Here is a 10,479-nt window from a genome sequence, read left to right as displayed (position 1 = left end):
ATATTGAAATCATTTTTGTCACTACATACAGCATGTAATTCAGCAAAGCTCATATTTTAAGCTGTTAGAGTGCTTGTAGGTGGAAAATGAGCAAAGACACCCAATCTTGTAGACACTCAGGTGGGCTGCAACCTCCCCTCCTCTGTCCCAGTTCCTCCATGGCCTCTTATCCAAAGACAGAGAGGTGAGAGAGTGTAGGTTTAAGCACAAGCACCAGACCAGGCAAGACCAAGAGGATAATTACAATCAGCAGACAACTACTCTCCATGTCCCTGAAGCACCTGAAACAAGCCTTTGTGAATGCAACTTGTCAACAGCGCTTTGAAATCCTCTGCATTTCCCACAGCTCTGTGGCAGACACAGGTGTCAGATGAGAGAGGATTGATGTGGATCTTGCTTTGAGATGAACACAGGACGGCATTGTCATAGACTGTTGATGTGGGCATGAAAGCCACGGTACCATATTCCCATGTGTTAAGCAATGCCAACAGGGGCAGCGGGAGGTCCAACTAAAGGCAGGTGCCAAGCCGAACAATTGCACTTGATCAGCACTTGATTGTTTGAATAGATGCCCAAAGGATATGGCTTTATTCATTTACTTCACCATAAATCATGATCATAACCCTTTCAAGATGCTGCATTACAATAAAATAAGCCATGGTGAAGTTGGCTGGGATGAAAAGTAAAGTGTGGATGTTAAATAATAGTTGCCAGGTCTGGAAAAGGGCCAACTGAAACCATGTGAAGGCAGGTTATTATTATTTTTTCACTAAGAATCTATTTTAACTCCAATATGAGAAGCTTAGGTCAATATAAAACTACCATTTTGAAAAAAAAAAATTATTTGTTTTTAAATTAATACTTTTATTCACCAAGGATGCATTAAATTAATCAAAAGTGAGAGTAAAGACATTTCTGATGTTTTTTAAGATTTATATTTCAAGTAAAAGTTCTTTTGGACTTTGAATTCATCAAAAAAATTAAAAAATGTTTTTCATTTAAATGTATAAAATTGATAAGAAATGTTTCTTGAGCAGCAAATCAGCATATTAGAATAAATTCTGTAGGATCATGTGACTGGAGTAATGATGCTGAAATTCAGCTTTGCCATCACAAGAATAAATTATATTTTAAAATATATTCAAATAGAAAATAGTTCCCCTTCAGTCGTTTCACTACGACGTTACATATGGGAACTCGCTTGAGAGTCCAATCATCTCCAAGCCTTATTCAAAAGGCCAATGAACATTCATGAACATTGGCGAGTGGTATTTGCATGCCGAGCCACTCCCCCCGTACATACGGGTATATAAGATGGCGGCGTGCAACCACTCATTCAGACTTTTGCTTTTGGAGCCTCGTTTCCTGAGCCATAAGGAAAAAAAAAAGAGTTCCAGAGTTTCCACTCTCTCTGCTGACGTGCTGCCAGACAACTAAAAGAGCTTGCTTCTAAAAGAGCGTTTGGCAGCCGTCAGCATAATCCTGCGGGCTGCCGTTTTCACGGCATCAACGCCTCCCGCACTCCAGCGAGCGCCCCGTTTGAGTGCACGGTTGTGCCGCGGTTCCTCCCTGGGCGGACCGGGATTTCAAAAGAGTGAATTTCTCACGGCTGTCGAGGACATCTTCCCGGTATGTCTCTCCGGCCGTGCGCTTCCGGGTGCGGTAGTTTCCTCGCCTCTTTGGACGGACATGATCGCTGTCTCACGTGCCTGGGCCGAGTGCACGCTGAGGCAGCGTTCACGGATGGTACATGCGTTCATTGCGAACGTTTGTCCATGGCTGCGTTAAAGTCCCGCCGTTCATTCATGAGTAGGCACCCCTTGTTGTCTTCCCGCGGTAAATCGTTGAGCCGTCAAGGTTTTTCGGCTGCCGCGGCGAGGCACTTGGGGGACATTCAGGTGACTATGCAGAATGTTCCGTCGGCCCCCAAAGCCCTGCGGACTGCCACCGCCTTGCACGCCATGGCCACCTTACAGGTGTACCAGGCCAAGGTGTTGAAACACCTGCACGAGAGGGGTTCTGACCAGGGTGCAATGGAGGAACTCCGCGCCGCCACCGACTTCGCCCTCCGGGCTACGAAGGTGACGGCGCGTTCCCTTGGTCAGGTGATGTCCACCATAGTGGTCCAGGAGCGACATCTATGGCTGACCCTGGCCCAGATGGCAGATGTCGACAAATCACGGTTTCTCGACGCTCCTATCTCCCAGGGCGGCCTATTCGGCGACACCGTCGAGGACTTCGCCCAGCAGTTCTCGGCGGTTCAAGAGCAGACGGAGGCGATTAAACACATCCTGTCCCGCCGTGACATTCCAACCATGTCCGCAGGGCCCCAATCTCCGCCTGCTCGTCGCCGAGGGCGCCCCCCCCCGCGGCTTCCAAACAACCAGCTCCGTCCCCTGCTAAGGTACATGACACCAGATTGGCAGCCCGACGTCGAGCTGGCCGTGGGAGAGCGGCGCCGCCCGCGTCTCAGGGACCCGTCACCCGCAAAGGATCTGCGAAGCGTCCCTGACGCAACCCGGAGGTGGAGAGAATCGCTCTTTGGGGGATGACAACATCAACGTCCCCACTCCCGGTGGAGGGCCGGGAGCTGTCACAGAAAGAGTCAATTCTCTCACCTCCGGGGTTCAGGCCCCGAGTTCCCTCTTTGAGCAGCGCCCAAGAAGTGTCTCCTCGGATTCGGACTCGGAGCCTGATGTCGCCAGCGCGGGAACCAGGGAAGAAGGTAAGCGCTGCCCAGTGCAGTCTGACGTTTCTCCAGGACGTTCTTCCTTCTGGGATCAGTCCCCTTCCCCTCCCCCCCCCAGGCTGCCCCACTGCGGTCACGTCGGTCAACGTCCCTCTGATACCCCTGGCGACCAGGCTGGGAGCCTGGCTTCAGCTTCCCAGCCCCTCGCGGTGGTTGATTCGGACGGTACGTCTCGGCTATGCGATTCAGTTCGCCAGGCGTCCGCCCAGGTACAGAGGCGTCCTTTCTACTTTTGTCCATTCGGACACACATGCCGCTGTGCTTCGTGCGGAGGTTGCAGTCCTACTGGCGAAGGATGCAATCAAGCCTGTCCCTCCAGCCGAGATGAAGTCAGGGTTTTACAGTCCTTACTTCATCGTGCCCAAAAAGAGCGGTGGGTTAAGACCCATCCTGGATCTTCGAGCCCTGAATCGGTCCCTTCTCAGGCTGCCGTTCAAGATGCTCACGACGAAGCGCATGCTAACATGCATTCGTCCCCAGGATTGGTTCGCAGCCATCGACCTGAAGGACGCATACTTTCACGTCTCGATCCTGCCTCGACACAGACCCTTCCTACGGTTTGCTTTCGAGGGTCGAGCGTATCAGTACAAAGTGCTTCCATTTGGCCTCTCCCTCTCTCCCCGCGTCTTTACGAAAGTCGCGGAGGCTGCCCTGTCCCCTCTTTGGCAGACGGGCATTCGCATCCTCAACTATCTCGACGACTGGCTTCTCATAGCTCACTCGCGAGATCTGTTGTGCGAACAGAGGGACTTGGTGCTCCGGCACCTCAGCCATCTGGGCCTTCAGGTCAACCGAGAGAAGAGCAAACTCTCCCCAGTGCAGAGGATCTCTTTTCTCGGTGTGGAGCTGGACTCGGTCAGTATGACAGCCCGCCTCACCAACGAGCGCGCGCAGTCAGTGCTGAAGTGTCTGGAGTCATTCAGACACAAAACAGCGGTCCCTCTCAAAACATTTCAGAGGCTCCTGGGGCATATGGCAGCCGCAGCCGCAGTGACGCCGCTCGGCCTGCTTCATATGAGACCGCTTCAGCGCTGGTTACACGATCGAGTCCCGAGATGGGCATGGCACCGTGGCACACTCCGGATTGGCGTTTCCCCGCAGTGTCGCCGCCTGTTCAGCCCGTGGTCAGACCCGGCCTTCCTTCAGGCCGGAGTCCCCCTGGGACAAGTCTCCAGGCATCTTGTGGTATACACGGATGCCTCTTCCACGGGTTGGGGTGCTGTATGCAACGGGCAAGCAGCATCGGGCTCCTGGACAGGACCTCGACTGCAATGGCATATCAATTGCCTAGAGTTGTTGGCTGTGCTTCTGGCCCTTCGTCGCTTCCGACCGACGTTGCGTCACAAGCACGTGCTTGTTCGTACCGACAGCACAGCGACTGTAGCCTACATCAACCGTCAGGGTGGTCTACGCTCCCGTCGCATGTCACAACTCGCCCGCCATCTGCTCCTATGGAGTCAAACGTGGCTGAAATCGCTACGTGCCGTTCACATTCCAGGAGAACTCAACCGTGCAGCCGATCAGCTCTCACGGCAGTCCACCCATCCTGGAGAATGGCGACTCCACCCCGAGACAGTCCAGCTAATTTGGAGCCATTTTGGGGAGGCCCAGATAGATCTGTTTGCTTCCCCCGAATCCTCCCACTGCCAGCGGTTTTACTCCCTCAACGAGGTTCCCAACAGCCTCGGCAGGGACGCACTGGCACACAGCTGGCCTCCGGGGCCCAAGTACGCCTTTCCCCCAGTGAGCCTCCTTGCACAGACACTGTGCAAGATCAGGGAGGACGAGGAGCAGGTTCTGCTGGTTGCGCCATACTGGCCCACCCGGACCTGGTTTCCAGAACTCAATTCCCTCGCGGCAGCCCCTCCCTGGGAAATCCCCTTGAGGAGAGACCTTCTTTCTCAGGGGATGGGCACAATTTGGCACCCGCGCCCCGACCTGTGGAACCTGCACGTCTGGTTCCTGGACGGGACGCGTCAGATCTCTCCGGCCTTCCACAGGCCGTGATAGAAACTATCACTCAGTCCAGAGCCCCCTCTACAAGGCAGGCTTATGCGCTGAGATGGGGTCTGTTCGTCGACTGGTGTTCCTCTCGCGGGGAGGACCCACAGAGATGTACGATTGCAGTAGTGCTTTCCTTCCTGCAAGAAAAGTTGGAGCGCAGGCTGTCCCCTTCAACTCTCAAAGTGTACGTTGCTGCCATTGCAGCGTACCATGATGCAGTGGATGGAACATCCCTAGGTAAGCACCAACTCATCGTGAGGTTCCTGAGGGGTGCGAGAAGGGTTAATCCCCCCAGGCCGCACCCCATACCCTCTTGGGACCTCTCCATCGTCCTCCAGGGCCTGCGAGAGGCCCCATTTGAGCCACTTGCGTCAGTTGAGCTAAAATATCTGTCACTTAAGACAGCGCTCCTGACCGCACTGGCCTCCATCAAGAGGGTAGGGGACCTACAAGCTTTCTCTGTCGACGAAGCGTGCCTAGAATTCGGGCCCGGCGATTCTCACGTCATCCTGAGACCCCGGCCTGGTTATGTGCCCAAGGTTCCCACCACGCCTTTCCGCGATCAGGTGGTGAACCTGCAAGCTCTGCCCCTGGAGGAGGCAGACCCAGCCTCTGCGCTGCTGTGTCCAGTTCGCGCTCTGCGTATATACGTGGACCGTACTCGGCACTTCAGACGCACCGAGCAGCTCTTCGTCTGCTTTGGAGGTCAGCAGAAAGGGAATGCTGTCTCCAAACAGAGGTTGGCCCATTGGGTGGTAGATGCCATCTCCCTGTCGTACCAAAACCAGGAAGAGCCATGCCCCTTAGGTGTTCGTGCCCACTCCACACGGAGTGTTGCCTCATCCTATGCGTTGGCTCATGGCGCCTCTCTAGCAGATATCTGTAGAGCTGCGGGTTGGGCGACACCTAATACCTTCGCCAGGTTCTACAACCTTCGCGTAGAGGCCGTATCCTCCCGTGTCTTAACATAGACATCACAGGCGAGCGGGAGTCCGGCTGGTGTCGGCTTGCTGCGCCATTCCTAATGGATCCATGCGCTATTTCCCTCGGTTGTTCCCTCCGGCGAACCTGGGTCCTCCATGCCCCGCAGTCAGGCCTAGTGCGGAGTAGTCCCTGACTGTGCTCCGGCTGGGTCTCCTTCGCCCAGCAGGTTGTGGCAACATGTCTCAGTATTTCTCCACGGTCAGCCAGAAGGCCGATGTTTCCCTCATATATCTCTAAAATCTATGGATATATTGAATTTTCTTTGTTCCACATGTAGAGATTTCATGTGCTCCGCCCCCCCAACTTCTGCTTCAGTACAACTGGCATCCCTTTGGGGCCCCCCCTATTGGGGCCCAGGGCGTTGGGAAGGTTACGCTCATATCCGTCTGCTGACACGTCCGCCTGTCGGCACGCGGTGTGTTGCGTAACGCGACGTCTGGTTCGTGGCCTGTTCCATGGGTCTGTTCCCATATGTAACGTCGTAGTGAAACGACTGAAGGGGAACGTCTAGGTTACGTACGTAACCCTCGTTCCCTGAAGGAGGGAACGGAGACGTTACATCCCCTGCCACGACCTTACGTCGCGCTGACGCCGGGCTGCAGCTCGGCTCCTCAGCAAAAGCCTGAATGAGTGGTTGCACGCCGCCATCTTATATACCCGTATGTACGGGGGAGTGGCTCGGCATGCAAATACCACTCGCCAATGTTCATGAATGTTCATTGGCCTTTTGAATAAGGCTTGGAGATGATTGGACTCTCAAGCGAGTTCCCATATGTAACGTCTCCGTTCCCTCCTTCAGGGAACGAGGGTTACGTACGTAACCTAGACGTTATTTTACATTGTAATAATATTTCACATTTTTACCATTTTCACTGTATTTCTAATAAGATTTTTCCTGTATTTTTGAGCGTAAGAGGCTTACGAACCCCAAACTTTTGAACAATAGTTTAAGTCAACTTGTGTAGGTTTTAATTTGATTTTCAGAGAGACAAGATTCATCATTCACACAAGCTGTGAAAATAAATGAAGGTACTCAGGAGAGCCAGTCGAGTTGTGTTTTTTAATAGGAGGATGTTTAGGAGGAGGATGCTTCTGACAGTGATGCATTCTGGATAATAAATGTCCTAGAAGTTCTTAGACAGGAAGAGATAGATTGAAGACATGAAGTGAATGAAACTGGAGGGTGGTGGAGGTGATGGTGGGGGTTATGACATATTGTCCTGCCCTTCAAAAGATACAAACACCTTAGAGTATAAAGAATGATCTTTTCATCTTTTAAACAACTTTCTGTAAACTAATGTATCATAAAATGCAGAAGAAAAGACAGAAAGGGCTGTCTGCATGTTATGCTCAAGCAGATTATCTGTTGTTAGCATTTTAGCATTGGGTTGGTTGTTTGGCAAAGAGTTCTGAGCTCGTTCAGTACTGAGATGAAGGACACTGGCATTAAACATGATTATGTAACACTCTTATGGATGTGAAAATCATTGCATGATGGGGTGAGAGAGGGGAATGGGGAGAACGACAGAATAAGTAAGAGATAAAGGCAAGCTTTACACTGCACATTCACTGATGTGGAAGAAATCTGCTCAATACTGCCCAAAACCCCAGAGATTTGCCGCTTTTGTAAAGCCAGTGTGCTCTCATGCAGTTTTCTGCATCTATAAATGCACCAATATTAAAATTTGTCTAATAATTATATTTAATGTCTAGTCAGTAACCGATAATTGACCAATATTAACATTCCATATATTACTCAGTCTAAATCAGGAGTTTCCAAACATTTTTGTCAGCCAAGCCCCTTAGATATTAGATATTTTAGTAAATTAATGACACATTCGCATATTCACGGTTCTCTGATGACAGATAATAGCTACATGATAAAATATTTAATATTTTTTAATATGTTTAACAAGTTTTATTTTTTGTATTTTTCTAAATAAAAAAGTATTTATTATTATTTCATATATATATATATATATATATATATATATATTATGATTTTAAGTAATTTAATGTAAAATGCATGTAAATTAATTAAATTAATTCTATTCATTTTTATGAATTTTTTAAAATATTAACTATATATATATATATATGTATATATATGTGTGTGTGTGTGTAAAATATTATATTATTAATAAATTATATATTATTATTATTATATGATTTTTATTATTATTATGATTGATTTTATAAATTAATGACACATTAACATATTAACAGTTCTCTGATGACAGATAATGGCTAAATGGTTTACCAAAAAACGGATAAAATATTTCATATTTTTTTTATTAAGTTTTTTTTTGTATATATTTTTTTGTTATTAACAGTATGTATATTATATTAATGGTTCTCTGATGACAGATAATGGCTACATGGTATACAAAAAAACCTGATAAAATACTTTTTATTTTTTATTCAATTTAATTTTTGGCATTTTTTAAATAAATTCTTATTTCATTTTATTATTATTTTATTTTTATTTTTATTTTTTATTTTTTTTAACTATAAAAAAAAAAAAAAAATATATTACTGTTGAAAATTACAATTGCACTGCAAAGTAAATATATATATATATATATATATATATATATATATATATATATTTCATAATAATTATAACAATAATTTATTTTACAATTCACAATACCTTTCAAACATTAAAACCCTTGAGTTTATACCATCTTTACCATCTTTTTCAAGCTTTTCTGTGGAATATTGGTGAAATCCTTTAATCTTCTGTCCTCACAAATGTTGGAAATTATGCAAATGTATAATTTCAGTGTTTATCTATTTTAAATTTACGTTCATTAACTCATCATCAATGAATTCATCCACAAATGCCCTCACCAGTGGTATTCACAACATACACTTTATGAAAAACAGATATTCTTTTTAACACTGTTAATAAATTATTCATTTTTGAAAGTAATTTAAGAGAGTGTTAAATGACAACAAATGAAATCTAAATGTAAAACAGGGGAAACAGACATGAACAACGTCACTCTAATATCAGCCAATAACCAATTTGGTACCAATATATGTGCAATAATTTGTGCATCCCTACTTGCCTCTCATTTGGATAAAGTTGCAAACGTCCAACAACATTTCAGTTGTCTACAACTGTAAGAAAACTCAACACAGAAATGAATCCATCTAAGCAGGGCAATCAACAGGGCAACTAAGCCAAAAAGATTCGATATCGCATGCCTTTTCAAGACCTTTGAACAATGAAATGAATCGGTTTAATGTGGCATTTTCCACCATTATGCCGTTCGGTTGGCAGGGAGACTGCGTGGGCATTCAGTCTGTGCAGAGGCTGGGAACCATGCCTTCACTCATAATGAGCCACTCCACACAGCCTGCTGTGTCCTCTCAGCTAATCTTCCAGTGTGGAGAGGTGAAAGGAGCGCATGACATCATCGCCGCTTTTGTTCTCATGGCAACAATGGAGCCGATGTTTCATTAATACAGTAGCCATGGCGTTCAAATGCAAATGGGCATCTGTGAATGAACGTCCAGCAGGTGGAAAAGGGAAGACGGAGCTATTCTGCGCTGATCTAATGATAGCTCATCTGCAAGAGACAGCGAGAACCACAATGACATGTAGGCCACAGGCACAAGGTCCAATTTGGTCTCCTAGCCTAGAAATCAATTACAGCGCAGAGAACGGAGGAAAAATAACACTGCGGTCTTGACGGGACCACACAGCCGCGGGGCAAACCAAACGAGGAGCGGACAGATGAAGGTGACCGGGTTTCTCTCTCTCCATCCTTCTTTCTAATAAGCGGTTTTGGGGAACAGGAGTTGAAGGCATAAACACTGCTGTAGACAGTGTTTAAACATGCATTAATGGAGAAATAAGCCTTTTCCTTTCACCCACTCCAGATTGGACAAAGACACTGGAGCTGGCAGAGGGGGGGAAGAGAGAGACGAACAGAGAATAATAGAGGAGGGGTCAATGCTTCATCACAGTGATGAGTGAACTGAAAAATGCCAGAATGAAAACATTACAGCCATTAGAACAGAATAGAGTAGAATAGAAATAAGGAACGGTAAATAGAAGCTCATAATTATTTTCATGTTATTCATGTTAATAATCTGCTGAATTGCATAAATTAAAACATTATCTACATTTTTTGGTCTGAATGAATTTACAGCCATTGGAACAGAATAGAACAGAAAAGAAATAAGGAACCAAATGAATAGAATAGAATAGATTAGAATAGAATAGAAATAAGCAACAATAATAATAAACTCAGTTATTTTTGTGTGATTTATGTCAATAATCTGATAAATTGCATAAATTTAAATTCTATACTCTTTTTTCCGAATGAATTTACAGCCATTAGAATAGAATAGAATAGAACAGAATAGAACAGAACAGAAATAAGGTACGATAAAGATAAATTCATAGTTATTTTAGTGTGATTAATGTTAATAATCTGATAAATTGCATAAATTAATCTTCTGTACTATATTGTCTGAATGAATTTACAGCCATTGTAATAGAATAGATTAGAAATAAGGAACGATAAAAGACAAATTCATAATTATTTTCATGTTTTTTTCATTAATAATCTGATAAATTGCATAAATTAAAATTCTATACTATTTTGTCTGAATGAATTTATAGCCATTAGAACAGAACAGAACAGAATAGAAGAGAAGAGAAGAGAATAGAATAGAAATAAGGAATGATAAAGATAAATTCATGGTTATTTTAATGTGATTGATGT

This window comes from Labeo rohita, chromosome 20 (assembly GCF_022985175.1).
Source record: "Labeo rohita strain BAU-BD-2019 chromosome 20, IGBB_LRoh.1.0, whole genome shotgun sequence".
Lineage (NCBI taxonomy): Eukaryota > Metazoa > Chordata > Actinopteri > Cypriniformes > Cyprinidae > Labeo > Labeo rohita.
The sequence above is the reverse complement of the archived record's forward strand: the minus strand, read 5'-3'. Positions refer to the sequence as shown.